The 16306-nt window shown below is 42.9% G+C and overlaps 1 protein-coding gene across 1 annotated transcript in view; it reads right to left on the minus strand.

Moving 5' to 3' along the window:
• LOC123756005 (rho GTPase-activating protein 45) overlaps positions 1-16306 on the minus strand; it is a 975988-nt gene extending 959682 nt beyond the window's left edge. The window contains exon 1 of the mRNA XM_069300005.1: positions 15969-16306. The gene's annotated coding sequence lies outside the window, so the exon portion shown is untranslated. The remainder of the gene's footprint in view (positions 1-15968) is intronic.

A 16306-nucleotide genomic window follows, 5' to 3' on the forward strand; every position in this document is an offset into this window, starting at 1 on the left:
TGTTTATATCTACATTTGAGTGAGGTGGATGGGGTGAGGTGGTATTTAATAAGGTATTAATTTCATCAACACAAGACAGAACACGAAACAATGGGTATTGAATAGAAGTGATTGTAGAAAGCCTATTGGTCCATATTTCTTGATGCTTCTATATTGGAGCGGAGTCTTGAGGTGGGTAGAATATAGTTGTGACAACTATATTCTACCCACCTCAAGACTCCGCTCCAATATAGAAGTATCAAGAAATATGGACCAATAGGCTTTCTATAATCACTTCTATTCAATACCCATTGTTTCGTGTTGATGAAATTAATACCTTATTAAATACCACCTCACCCCATCCACCTCACTCAAATGTAGATATAAACAAATCGGAGATGTGTAAGTTCTATTCAATTGTGTAAACTAAAGTCTTTGAAAATGTAATAAGTTTTACGAAACTTTATTGTTTTTATTGTTTATATTTTACTTTATTGGAGTTAAAATTAACGTAGATATATGACCGAACCTAACCAACCCTACCTAACCTAACCTATCTTTATAGGTTAGGTTAGGTTAGGTAGCCGAAAAAGTTAGGTTAGGTTAGGTTAGGTAGGTTAGGTAGTCAAAAAAACATTAATTCATTAAAACTTGGCTTATTAGGCAAATCGGGCCTTGCATAGTAGGCTGAGGAGTGCGTTCTGGCTACTAAGTACGACATATATATATATATATATATATATATATATATATATATATATATATATATATATATATATATATATATATATATATATATATATATATATATATATATATATATGTCGTACCTAGTTGCCAGAACGCACTTCTTGGCCTACTATACAAGGCCCGATTTGCCTAATAGACCGAGTGATTTTTTTTATTTTCAATAAATTGTTTCCAATTAGTTTATTTTAATTATTATTATTATATTATATTACGAACATAAATTATTGACGTAGTTGTGTTAGTTTAGGTTAGGTTTAGATAGGTTAGGTTAGGTTAGGTTAGGTTAGGTTAGGTTAGGTTCCGTCATATATCTACGTTAGTTTTAACTCAAATTTAAACAAATTACCTTATACATAATGAAATAGCCAGATTTATCATTTCATAAGAAAAAAATTATAAAAATATATAAATTCAGGAAAGCTTGGCTTATTAGGCAAATCGGGCCTTGCAATGTAGGCCGAGTACGACGTTCTGGCTACTAGGTCAACATATATACAGTATATATAAACATATATGACGAGTCTTAACACCAGAGGCACATATCAATATAATAACATCAGCAACATATGAAAAACTTCCAACACTAGAACAACTTTCAAGAACTTTACCAAAGAATCGTTCCAAATGCAGCACAACACCACACACGTGAGGACCAGCAACGGTGGCATGGCGGCCACACCTGCACACTACGGCAAGAACAGTGACACACCTCATGCTGTTCTACGACACAGTTAAAAGAGATAAGAAAGATGAACTAAGAGAAAAGGCTAAAAGAGCTAAATATAAGATAGAAAGAGTAGATGCACTTTGACCACACTCTACAAGGTTAATAACTGTGGTGACTAGAAAAGTTGCTAGAGATGCTAGTCTTCTCTATGTCCCACCCCTTGGGTTGGACGGCAGAGCGACGGTCTCGCTTGGACGGTAAAGCGACGGTCTCGCTTTATGCAAGTCGGCATTCAATCTCCGACCGTCCAAGTGGTTGGGCACCATTCCTTTCCTCCGTTCCATCCCAAATCCTTATCCTAACCCCTTCCCAGTGCTTTATAGTGGTAATGGTTTGGTGCTTTTCCCAGATAGTTCCCTCCCGTCTATATGAGGGCGGGAGGGAACTATCGTATTGCGCATCTCGTTAACTTAACTTGCTGTTTTAAGACATGTCTTATTTGGTATAATGTATCGCTTTACCTCCGTCCATTATAAAAAATACTATTAAATTAATTCCACTGCCGTTTATATTATATAGTTTATAATTTAAGTCAGTTTTACCACTATTGTTACCATTACTACTCCTTGCCACCTCCTGAGACAGGACGTGTCTCAGGAGACGGAGGCAGAACAGAAACTCTTGAGGAGAAAATAAATACAAGGAGACCATAGTGTGGCACAAACACGGCACAGGAGGAGCAAGTCTGGCCACCGAGAGTACAACACGGGGCAATAGTTGGGCAGACCAGCCTATCAAAGCTTCTATGTATATGTGTAGGCGAGAATACCCGGTTCACCACACCCCTCCTGTCACACAGGGATACACTCCCATATGATCACATTCCCCTCCTGGGAACACTCCCATATGATCACATTCCCCTCCTGGGAACACTCCCATATGATCACATTCCCCTCCTGGGAACACTCCCATATGATCACATTCCCCTCCTGGGAACACTCCCATATGATCACATTCCCCTCCTGGGAACACTCCCATATGATCACATTCCCCTCCTGGGAACACTCCCATATGATCACATTCCCCTCCTGGGAACACTCCCATATGATCACATTCCCCCTCCTGGGAACACTCCCATATGATCACATTCCCCTCCTGGGAACACTCCCATATGATCACATTCCCCTCCTGGGAACACTCCCATATGATCACATTCCCCTCCTGGGAACACTACCATATGATCACATTCCCCTCCTGGGAACACTCCCATATGATCACATTCCCCTCCTGGGAACACTCCCATATGATCACATTCCCCTCCTGGGAACACTCCCATATGATCACATTCCCCTCCTGGGAACACTCCCATATGATCACATTCCCCTCCTGGGAACACTACCATATGATCACATTCCCCTCCTGGGAACACATAAACAGCACAATTGCCATGAGTAGAAGAAAAGCAATGTACCCAAATACAGATGGAATTGCAAATAAAGGAATACAGTTAGAGGAAAGAGTGGCAGAAGTGCATTCTCACATGATTGCGATAACAGAAACGAAACTGTCAAGTGTCATAGGAAATGCAATCTTGCCACCAGGGTATCAAGTAATAAGGAGAAACAGGGTGCACAAAAGGTGTTGAGTATGTTGCTACAGCTACACTGGAGCTTTGAAAACGTAAAGCTAGCAGAGGGAGCTGACTAGCAAGAGCATATACAATAGCAACAGTGGCAGGTGTGAAGATAGTGGTAGCAGTCATTATATAATCCTCCTCCAAACAATAGAAGGCCTAAGGCAGAATACGACAGATGTAACGACAATTGTCAAAAGGTGATGGACTAACCAGCCACAGTAGCAAGGGGAAACAACAGCTGAAATCCTGATATTGGGGACTTCAACCACAGAGACATAGCCTTGATAAATAATGACCCGCAAGGGGGTGATGAGACATGGAGAGCAAAATTGGTAGACGTGCTGAACAAACACTTCTTAAAGCAACACGTCACGGAACCAACAAGTGTAAGAAGAGCTGACCCGCCAGCAACACTAGAACTCGTGTCTTCCCAAAATGAAACACATGTCAAAAATGTAGATAATGAGATGCCTCTAGAAGCTGACACCCAATGCATTATCATGCTTGAATGGATAGTGCAGTTGAAGGAGAGTTTGTTACACAAACACACCCACTGAAGAAGAAGAGAGATTACACACATTCAATGGAACTGTTCAGATCACTCAAGAAGGAAGTGGGTGAAACAAGCAAAGTAAACCCCTGGTTCAATTATCAATGCAAGGAAGTTAAAGGAAAAAACAAAAGTCTGGAAAAGGTACAGAGAACTAGGAACAGAGAATAATAGAGAGGCACTAAAGATAACCAGAAATGAATACACTCCAGTTAGGAGAGAAGCAGAGAGGCAAATTGAAAATTATATTGCTGCCAAAGCTAAGGACCAATCAAAGTTGTTCTATAGTCAATATAACGAGAAAAAGACAGGGCAAGATCATATAATAAGATTGATGAAACAAGGGGAGCCTTCACAGAAAATGACAATAAGGTTCGTGAGGAACTCAGGAGGTCTATACATTAGAGCCAGCATGGAGACCAAGGATGCAGGAAGAAAGACGGGAGGAAATACTGGATGGCATTGTAGTCACTGTACAAGAAGTGAACAAAATCCTGGAGGCACCAGATGTGACAAAATCAATGGGTCCAGACCTAATCTCACCATGGCTGCTAAAGGAGGCTGCAGAAGTATTCTCTCACTTATTGTTTAAAATTTGTAATAAAACACTTGAGACAGAAGTCTCCCAGATGTCTGGAAAGAGGTCATTGACAAGTGTACCTTATAAGGTGCTGGAAAAAGTAATCAGGTCGAGAATGGTGGAGCATCTTGAGAAGATCGACTATGTGACAAAAATTGGGATTCATGCATGGATTCAGAAAAGGAAAGTCATGCCTGATAAACTTGACTGAGTTCTGTGATATGGTTACTAAAATAAGACAGGAAAGGGATGATTGACTAGACTGTACTTTTCTAGACTGCCAAAATGTGTTCGACACTGTTCCCCGTGAAAGACTGTTGTACAAGATGGAGAAGCAGGCTGGGATAACTGGGAAAACACTGGACTGGGTAAGGGAGTACCTGAAGGACAGGAAACACAGTCAGAGAGGTCTCCAGCTGGAGGAATGTAACAAGTGGCGTCCCACAAGGCTCTGTCCTGTTACTACTGCTGTTCCTAATTTACGTGAACGACCTGCCCGAGGAAGTGAGCACAGACAGGTCAATGTTTCCGGATGATGCAAAGCTGATAAGGAACGTGACGACAAAGAAGGACTGCAGGAAGTTACAGGAGGAACTTGACAAACTCCAGGAGTGGTGAAACAAATGGCTGCTGGAGTTCAATAACATCAAGTGAAAGGTAATGAAGATGGGAAGGGGAGAGAGGAGACCAGAAGGCAGCTACACCATACAGGGAAGGCAGCTACAGGAATCTGAAAGAGGGAAGGATCTGAGTGGATATAATTCCGACACTCACACCGGAGGCACATAAACAGGATACATCGGCAGCATATTGCACACTTGCAAATATAACAACATCGTTTAGGAAGCTGATATTATGGGGGGAGAATAGGAACAGTACCTTATGAAGACCCAGGAAGACACTCCGTTACTGCTCTCTAAAGTATCCCCTTTTCTCTTCCCAGCTCTGCTCTACCCTCGTATTGCAGTCAGCACTTCACCTCCACGTGCACCAGTCACCAGAAGGGGACCTCAGCCACCACCTTGAAGCTGAAGGAGGCAATTAAGTGGAATTCTGTGTAGAGTTTCACTTACGAGATGGAGAAGGATGGGAAGCTGCCCTTTCTAGATGTAACAGTCACGGAAAGGAGCGGAGGCTTCCACACTGCAGTCTGAGTGGAAGCATAAGGAAACAAACATAGGAATGTGCCCCAATGCCAATAGTGACTGTCCAGACAAGTACAAGAGGAGTGTTGTCAACGCTTACATCGACCGTGCTCTCAGTCACAGCTCAGGATGGAAGCAAGTCGATGAAGAACTCTGTAGGGTAAGGCAGGTCCTAATCAATTACGGCTTCTCTAATGGTTTTGTTGAAGACGTCATAAAAAGAAAGGTAAAACACCATGCAACCTCTGAAGAGACAACTAACACAACACCTGTACCCCCTATTAGACTATTTTACAGAAACTTCTTTTCAACAGCTCATAAAATGGAGGAAAGGGTCCTGAAAAATATTGTTAATAGAAACGTTATCCCTACAGACAAAAATCAGAAAATACAATTGAAGATTTACTATAAAACCAAAAAAACGGCCAACCTACTCATGAAAAACTCTCCAGACACAAAGCAAAATGCCTTGAAGGAAACAAACGTCGTTTATGTCTTCAAGTGCCCACTTGGGGACTGTAAGCCCCAAAGAACTCAGTATATAGGCAAGACAACGTCTCTTTCTAGGTGAATAACAATGCATAAACAACAGGCCTCCATAAAGGAACATATAATCTCCTCTCATAACCAGACTATCACCTGAGAAATTTTAACAAACACAGAAATCATCAATAGATACAGCGATAGCAGGAGGCTCAACATCTGGGAGGCACTACACATCAAAACGTCAACACCAGCAATCAACAGCCAATCAATGCACAACTATATTCTACCCACTTCAAGACTCCGAACGAATATAGAAGCATCAAGAGGAAGTATGGACCAATAGGCCCTCTGCAGTTACTTCCATTCTTATGCTCTTATATCAAATTATTACCCATAGTTCCGTGTTTTGTCTTGTGTTTGTCACAAGTTTGTTCACCTCACTCAAAACTGTTGTACCATATCACCTCACCCAAATGCCAGTATATGTATGGACGAATCTGCGTGTTTACAACATCAACGGGCTCACCATAGTCCGTGCTACATGGACACTTCGTTCTGAGTAACTAAATCTGAAACAACAGCGTATTTACAGGTTACAGTTATGTGTGTAAACTAAAGTCTTTGAAAATGTAATAAATTATTACGAAACGCGTTCATTCGTCGCGTCAAACTAGATATAAAAATGAATTTTGGAGAATTGATTTTTCAATTACCATAGACAGTGAAAAGAAACATAAGAAATATTGTGAAAATTTGTGTTAGAATTATTAATCTTACCTTTTCGGTCATATTTAACAACATATGTTTCAAGAAAGACTGCTACCAAAATATTACAATATTAATTATATATATATATATATATATATATATATATATATATATATATATATATATATATATATATATATATATATATATATATATATATATCGTACCTAGTAGCCAGAACGCACTTCTCGGCCTACTGTGCAAGGCCCGATTTGCATAATAAGCATAATTGCATAATTCATGAATTTATATATTTTTTTATTTTTTTTTATGAAATGATAAAGCTATCTATTTCATTATGTATGAGTTCATTTTTTTAAATTTGAGTCAAAACTAATGTAGATATATGACCGAACCTAACCTACTCTACCTAACCCAACCTAGCATAACGTAACTTAAACTAACATAACTAAGTCAATAATTTATGTTCCAAATATAATATAATAATAATAATTCAAATAAACCAATTAGAAACAATTTGTTGAAAAAAAGAAAATCACTCGGCCTATTAGGCAAATCGGGCCTTGTATAGTAGGAGGCCAAGAAGTGCATTCTGGCTACTAGGTACGACATATGTCTATTTATTTAAATATATATATATATATATATATATATATATATATATATATATATATATATATATATATATATATATATATATATATATATATACAGGAGTTCTTACATTCTTATAAAGCCACTAGCAAGCACGCGTTTCAGGCAAGTTCTTAATCCTAATTTTCCCCGGAATACGACCCGCCAAATCGTTTAACAACCAGGTACCCATCACTGCTGGGTGAACAGAGGCTACAGTTAAGGATTGGCGCCGTCAATCCTCCCCGGCCAGGATACAAACCCTGGCAAGAGCACTTGTGAAGTGCCGGGCGAGTGTTTTACCACTGCGCCACGGAAACATTAAAACTTGAATTTAAAACCTTTAAATTTTTAGAGGTTTAATTTTTAAACCTTTAAATCTAATTCAAAACAATTTAAACCTTTATTTCTAAGATATCTCAAGTTTAAGCGAAAATATATATATATATCTGCACAACTCGTCCTCACATTAGGCTGTTTAAAGCAGCGGCCGTCCTCCCCAGACGCATTCAGCAATTTTAACATACTGTGTATTAAACATTATTTTCTTCTCATATATAAATTAATAGTATTATACATAAAAATTCTATGTATAGTTAAGCATAGGTTAGGTTAAGAGTTTAGGTTCTGGTGGCAATTATTTGTATACGCCAACATGTAAATAGCACAAGAGCACATGTAACTCTTGCACATATAAACAGCACGAGAGAATGTATGGAGTGAGTGTATATTTAGCATGTTTAGGGATTTAATAAGAGGGGGCTGTGTGGTGTTTGTAACCCAGTCCCAGTTTGTAAGTTCTCATAGCAGATTTTTGCTGGGTATTTTTTTTTTTTGCAGGGATATTCCTGCGCGGGCCCTAAGCCTCTGGCTGGCCCACTAAGTGTTGCTTGTTTCTGTTTTACTTGGGCGGAGTATGAGTATTTATGACTCGTATGGTCGCTTCAGGAAGATTTTGCCATATGTGTTTAACAATTTCTTTTGCTCTGTTGAATCTAAGTTGAAATCTTAATTGGTTTGTAACTGTGCACTGTGTTAGATAATGTTCCAGTGGTCTGTGCTGGGTGTTGATGAGCTTGAGGAAATTTGCAGTGGATGAACCCCATGCCTGTGTGTGAGTGTGTGTGTGTAATTACCTAAGTGTAGTTACAGGATGAGAGCTACGCTCTTGGTGTCCCGTCTTCCCAGCACTCTTTGTCATATAACGCTTTGAAACTACTGACGGTCTTGGCCTCCACCACCTTCTCACTTAACTTGTTCCAACCGTCTACCACTCTATTTGCGAAGGTGAATTTTCTTATATTTCTTCGGCATCTGTGTTTAGCTAGATTAAATCTATGACCTCTTGTTCTTGAAGTGCCAGGTCTCAGGAAATCTTCCCTGTCGATTTTATCAATTCCTGTTACTATTTTGTATGTAGTGATCATATCGCCTCTTTTTCTTCTGTCTTCTAGTTTTGGCATGTTTAATGCTTCTAACCTCTCCTCGTAGTTCTTGCCCTTCAGTTCTGGGAGCCACTTAGTAGCATGTCTTTGCACCTTTTCCAGTTTGTTGATGTGCTTCTTAAGATATGGACACCACACAACAGCTGCATATTCTAGCTTTGGCCTAACAAAAGTCATAAACAATTTCTTTAGTATATCGCCATCCATGTATTTAAATGCAATTCTGAAGTTAGAAAGCATAGCATAGGCTCCTTGCACAATATTCTTTATGTGGTCCTCAGGTGATAGTTTTCTATCTAGAACCACCCCTAGATCTCTTTCTTTATCAGAATTCTTTAAAGATTTCTCACATAATATATAGGTTGTGTGGGGTCTATGTTCTCCTGTTCCACATTCCATAACATGACATTTATTAACATTAAATTCCATTTGTCAAGTGGTGCTCCATATACTTATTTTGTCCAGGTCTTCTTGAAGGGCATGACAATCATCTAAATTCATATAATTCTGTATACCAACTGGTAGATCATTTATGTACACAATAAACATCACTGGTGCAAGACCTGAACCCTGTGGTACTCCACTTGTGACATTTCTCCATTCCGATACATTGCCTCTGATTACTGCCCTCATTTTTCTATCAGTCAGAAAATTTTTCATCCATGATAGAAGCTTACCTGTGACCCCTCCAATATTTTCCAGTTTCCAGAACAACCTCTTATGTGGAACACTGTCGAAAGCCTTTTTTAGGTCCAGATAGATGCAGTCAACCCAACCATCTCTTTCCTGTAATATCTCTGTGGCTCGATCATAGAAACTGAGTAAATTCGATACACAGGATCTTCCAGATCGAAAACCATACTGTCTGTCTGATATTTTATCATTTCTCTCCAGGTGTTCTACCCATTTAGTTTTGATTAGTTTTTCCAATACTTTCACTATTACACTTGTCAATGATACAGGTCTATAATTGAGGGGGTCTTCCCTGCTTCCACTTTTGTAGATTGGAACTATGTTAGCCTGTTTCCACACGTCTGCTACAGTTCCTGTACACAGGGATGCCTGAAAGATCAGGTGAAGTGGAATGCTGAGCTCAGATGCACATTCTCTCAGAACCCATGGTGAAACGCCATTTGGGCCAGCTGCTTTGTTCTTCCCGAGCTCCTTGAGCATATTTTCCACTTCATCTCTAGACACCTCTATCCGCTCTATGTTGTTCTCTGGAATTCTTATTGTGTCTGGTTCTCTGAAGATTTCATTTTGTACAAACACACTTTGGAACTTTTCATTTAATGTTTCACACATTTCCTTTTCATTTTCCGTGAATCTGTTTCCCATTTTCAACCTCTGGATATTATCTTTTACCTGCAATTTGTTGTTTATGAATTTGTAGAATAGGCCCGGTTCTGTTTTACATTTATCCGCTATCCCTTTTTCAAAATTTTTTTCTGCCTCTCTCCTTACTGTCGTATAGTTGTTTCTCGCATCTTTGTATCGCTGGTATGTTTGGGGGTTTGGCCTCTTCCTATACTGATTCCATTTTTGTGTCTTTTGGTCTCTGGCCCTCTCACAATTTCTGTCGAACCAATCCTGTTTTCTGGCCCTGCATCTCTGTTTTGGTATGAATGTTTGTGTGCCTTCCTCGTATATTTTTAAAAATTTGGCATGCATTTCATTTACTTCCCTGCCTAGCAACAATTCTGTCCAATTACACTCATTAAAAAAAATTCGAAGTTCCCCATAGTGTCCTCTCCTTAAATCGAGTTTATCAACTGTTTCAATGTCCCCATTTTCTTCTAAATGATATCTTAAAGCATAATCAATGTCTAACAGGACGTGATCACTCTTTCCCAAGGGAGGAAGGTACTGGATGTCAAATATCTCTTCTTCTTTCCTGGTGAATACTAGATCCAGTACTGATGGTACATCTCCTTCCCTCATTCTTGTGGCCTGCTTTATGTGTTGATACAAGAATGTCTCCAGAATGAGGTTCACAAATCTGCATGTCCAAAAGTCCTCCGTTCTTGCTTCATAGGCCTCCCAGTCTATTGCTCTAAAGTTGAAGTCCTCCAGTATCAACAGTCGTGATTTATCTTTATCTGCTTGTACAATAATATCTCTCATGACCATTATGAGGCCCTCTCGTTTGTCATCCAGTTCTTCCTTTGTCCATGTGTTGCTTGCTGGTGGGCTGTAGGCATTTACAATTATCAGCTTATCATCCTGATTCCAGACCTGCAATGCCATTATGTCAATATCTCGAGGGTTTTCAAATATTAACTCTTTTACCTTCAGGTGTTTTTTCACCAGCACAGCCACTCCTCCTCCCTTCCTAGTTTTCCTGTCACGTCTCCAAACTGAGTAGCCTCTTGGGAATATGACTTCATTTATTATATTTCCTTCAAGTTTCGTCTCTGATAATGCAACAATATCTGGGACCCTAAGCTGGATTATATCTTGCAACTCCAAAGTTTTTGACCTCACTCCATCTATGTTGGTATATACAATTTTCTGGAACATGTTCCCTTTTCCTTTGCTCTTTACTCCCCCTTCCACTACTGATCTTGTTGCTTTGTTTTTATGTACCATTTCACAAGCTTTCCAGTCCCTGTCACTTTGTATAAAAAAGAATTTCTGTCTTCTTCATTTCTATCCCCATTTAGACGTTTTGCCTCAATTAGGTTCATTTTCAGTGTGTGTGTGTGTGTGTGTGTGTGTGTGTGTGTGTGTGTGTGTGTGTGTGTGTGTGTGTGTGTGTGTGTGTGTGTGTGTGTGTGTGTGTGTTTAAATCACGAAGAAATTAACACCTGATGAACAATGTGAAAGTGGCAGACCATGAAGGAAGGATTAAGACAGGAATTTCAAGTACTTTCATATTTAATAATATATCTTCAGAAGGATTCTTCTTCTATCCTTCTGAAGACGTATTATTAAATACGAAAGTACTTAAGGGAATTCCTGTCTTAATCCTTTCTTGCAAAGTCGTCCTTAATCCTAATTTTCCTTGTAATAAGATGCGCCAAATCGTTTAACAACCAGGTACCCATTAATTGCTGGGAGAACAGAGGCGTACAGTTAAGGACTGGCTCCTAGTCAATCCTCCCCGGCCAAGATACGAACCCAGGCCAAATTGCTGGGGAAGCGCGGAGCAAGTGTTGCCACACGGGGACTGCAAGGATGTTACCTAGGGATAGACTAAGGAGCAAATTTTGCTGCAATGTACCTATTATTACTTTTTATCACCTTAATTAAGGACCTGCAAGAATGCAACGCTCAAACGCCAATGTTATGTACTAAATAAAATTAGCGGATTTAAGGCGATAAAAGCCTAACGTGAATGAATTAACTCTGGCTTCCTGCCCCCGACACAGTGAATTATTATAATTACTATATTATAGGTAAATGTAGTCTACACAATATTAGTTGCTTTAAGTACAGTAATGTACTTTACATATCTTTCTGAAAGTATTGTACCGTTCAAATCTGCACTGTACCCCAGTATATTGGTCCCGGTGAGGTTAGGTAAGGTTTTAGTCTTTATTAGTGTTTTAAATTTGAGCACATATTATATGGGTAAGCGATTTTAAACTATAAACAGTGCAGTATTTGAATTCATCCATTCAAATGAATAAATTTGAATATTAAGTTAGGTATGACTTATTCTGTTTCGAATTCATAGGCTAAGTCTTCAGTATTTAATTTGCCTTGAATAATTTAATATGCAGACCTCTAATTACGAAAATACTTTACAACTAAGATTATGGGTAAACCATTTTTATTAGCAAAAATATTTGGTATGTCGAAAAAGCACATTGGCTTCTCGCAGTGTCAATGAACAGCAGTCAATATTGACTTATTAACTAGTTATTTAATAATTTGCTATCGAAATTTTTGTCTTTATATAAAGTACATATTTAATGAGTTATGGACACACACACAATATATTGATGTACTGTGTGTGTACTCACCGAATTGTACTCATCTAATTGTGCTTGCGGGGGTTGAGCTTTGGCTCTTTGGTCCCGCCTCTCAACCGTCAATCAACTGGTGTACAGATTTCTGTGCCTACTGGGCTCTATCATATCTACATTTGAAACTGTGTATGGAGTCAGCCTCCACCACATCACTGCCTAATGCATTCCATTTATTAACTACTCTGACACTGAAAAAATTCTTTCTAACGTCTCTGTGGCTCATGTGGGTACTAAGTTTCCACCTGTGTCCCCTTGTTCGTGCCCCACCCGTGCTGAAGAGTTTGTCTTTGTCCACCCTGTCAATTCCCCTGAGAATTTTGTAGAGGGTTATCATGTCTCCCCTTACTCTTCTGTGCTCGTAGGTGTGTAGGTGTGTGTGTGTGTGTGTGTGTGTGTGTGTGTGTGTGTGTGTGTGTGTGTGTGTGTGCGCGCGCGCGCCCATAGGAAAGTGGGCACAACAGGGACAAGTGGACACAACAGGGACAAGTGGACACAACAGGGACAAGTGGACACAACAGGGACAAGTGGACACAACAGGGACAAGTGGACACAACAGGGACAAGTGGAGACAACACGGACAAGTGGACACAACAGGGACAAGTGGACACAACACGGACAAGTGGACACAACACACACAAGTGGGCACAACACGGACAAGTGGACACAACACGGACAAGTGGACACAACACGGACAAGTGGACACAACACACACAAGTGGGCACAACACGGACAAGTGGACACAACACGGACAAGTGGACACAACACGGACAAGGGGGCACAACACACACAAGGGGGCACAACACGGACAAGTGGACACAACACGGACAAGTGGGCACAACACGGACAAGGGGGCACAACACACACAAGGGGGCACAACACGGACAAGTGGACACAACACACACAAGGGGGCACAACACGGACAAGGGGGCACAACACACACAAGGGGGCACAACACACACAAGGGGGCACAACACGGACAAGTGGACACAACACGGACAAGTGGACACAACACACACAAGGGGGCACAACACGGACAAGGGGGCACAACACACACAAGGGGGCACAACACACACAAGGGGGCACAACACACACAAGGGGGCACAACACGGACAAGTGGACACAACACGGACAAGTGGACACAACACACACAAGGGGGCACAACACGGACAAGGGGGCACAACACGGACAAGGGGGCACAACACACACAAGGGGGCACAACACACACAAGGGGGCACAACACACACAAGGGGGCACAACACACACAAGGGGGCACAACACACACAAGGGGGCACAACACGGACAAGTGGACACAACACGGACAAGGGGGCACAACACACACAAGGGGGCACAACACAGACAAGTGGGCACAACACGGACAAGTGGACACAACACACACAAGGGGGCACAACACACACAAGGGGGCACAACACACACAAGGGGGCACAACACACACAAGTGGGCACAACACGGACAAGTGGACACAACACAGACAAGGGGGCACAACACACACAAGGGGGCACAACACACACAAGGGGGCACAACACAGACAAGGGGGCACAACACACACAAGGGGGCACAACACAGACAAGGGGGCACAACACACACAAGGGGGCACAACACACACAAGGGGGCACAACACAGACAAGGGGGCACAACACACACAAGGGGGCACAACACACACAAGGGGGCACAACACAGACAAGGGGGCACAACACAGACAAGGGGGCACAACACAGACAAGGGGGCACAACACACACAAGGGGGCACAACACAGACAAGGGGGCACAACACACACAAGTGGGCACAACACACACAAGTGGGCACAACACACACAAGTGGGCACAACACGGACAAGTGGACACAACACAGACAAGGGGGCACAACACACACAAGGGGGCACAACACACACAAGGGGGCACAACACAGACAAGGGGGCACAACACACACAAGGGGGCACAACACGGACAAGGGGGCACAACACACACAAGGGGGCACAACACAGACAAGGGGGCACAACACACACAAGTGGGTACAACACACACAAGGGGGCACAACATGGACAAGTGGGCACAACACGGACAAGTGGGCACAACACACACAAGGGGGCACAACACGGACAAGTGGGCGCAACACACACAAGGGGGCACAACATGGACAAGTGGGCACAACACGGACAAGGGGGCACAACATGGACAAGTGGGCACAACACGGACAAGTGGGCACAACACGGACAAGTGGGCGCAACACACACAAGGGGGCACAACATGGACAAGTGGGCACAACACACACAAGGGGGCACAACACGGACAAGTGGGCACAACACACACAAGGGGGCACAACACGGACAAGTGGGCGCAACACACACAAGGGGGCACAACACGGACAAGTGGGCACAACACACACAAGGGGGCACAACACGGACAAGTGGGCGCAACACACACAAGGGGGCACAACATGGACAAGTGGGCACAACACGGACAAGTGGGCACAGCACACACAAGGGGGCACAACACACACAAGGGGGCACAACATGGACAAGTGGGCACAACACACACAAGGGGGCTCAACATGGACAAGTGGGCACAACACACACAAGGGGGCACAACACGGACAAGTGGGCGCAACACACACAAGGGGGCACAACACAGACAAGTGGGCACAACACACACAAGGGGGCACAACACAGACAAGTGGGCACAACACACACAAGGGGGCACAACATGGGCAAGTGGGCACAACACACACAAGGGGGCACAACATGGACAAGTGGGCACAACACACACAAGGGGGCACAACACGGACAAGTGGGCACAACACACACAAGGGGGCACAACACACACAAGGGGGCACAACACGGACAAGGGGGCACAACACGGACAAGTGGGCACAACACGGACAAGTGGGCACAACACACACAAGGGGGCACAACATGGACAAGTGGGCACAACACGGACAAGTGGGCACAACACACACAAGGGGGCACAACACAGACAAGTGGGCACAACACACACAAGGGGGCACAACACGGGCAAGTGGGCACAACATGGGCAAGTGGGCACAACACACACAAGGGGGCACAACATGGACAAGTGGGCACAACACACACAAGGGGGCACAACACGGACAAGTGGGCGCAACACACACAAGGGGGCACAACACACACAAGGGGGCACAACACGGACAAGGGGGCACAACACGGACAAGTGGGCACAACACGGACAAGTGGGCACAACACACACAAGGGGGCACAACATGGACAAGTGGGCACAACACGGACAAGTGGGCACATGCCAGCGGGAAGCAGGAGCCAAGCAGAGACCAACGTGGAAGAGGTTGCACCTGAGGAGCGGAGAGTGAAAGTAAGAGCATCAATACAGGGGAAGAACTCACTCACCAGCAGTAGCGGCGTCGACGGCAGCAGCAGCAGGAGATGAAGCAGGAGACGCAGCGTCAGGAGAAAGAGCAGCAGGAGAACAGAATGTAGTCCAAAGCGGGAGGAAGAGTTAGAGATAGGGAGGGAGAGTGAGAGAGAGCGCGCGAGCGAGAGGAGACAAGAGAGAGCGGGAATGATGCTGGGCGGCGGTGAGTGTAAAATCCAGTGGAGTAGATGTTTCTTGAGGTAATCCAGAAGCGGGTATTGGTGAGGTGACTGTTTGCACTGCGGTACGTTGGGGGGTCACTGTGGCTACTGAGGAGAGGGGGAGGGGGGGGACACAGATCCCGGGTTGCACC

Source organism: Procambarus clarkii, chromosome 43, assembly GCF_040958095.1.
Source record: "Procambarus clarkii isolate CNS0578487 chromosome 43, FALCON_Pclarkii_2.0, whole genome shotgun sequence".
NCBI classification, from domain to species: domain Eukaryota; kingdom Metazoa; phylum Arthropoda; class Malacostraca; order Decapoda; family Cambaridae; genus Procambarus; species Procambarus clarkii.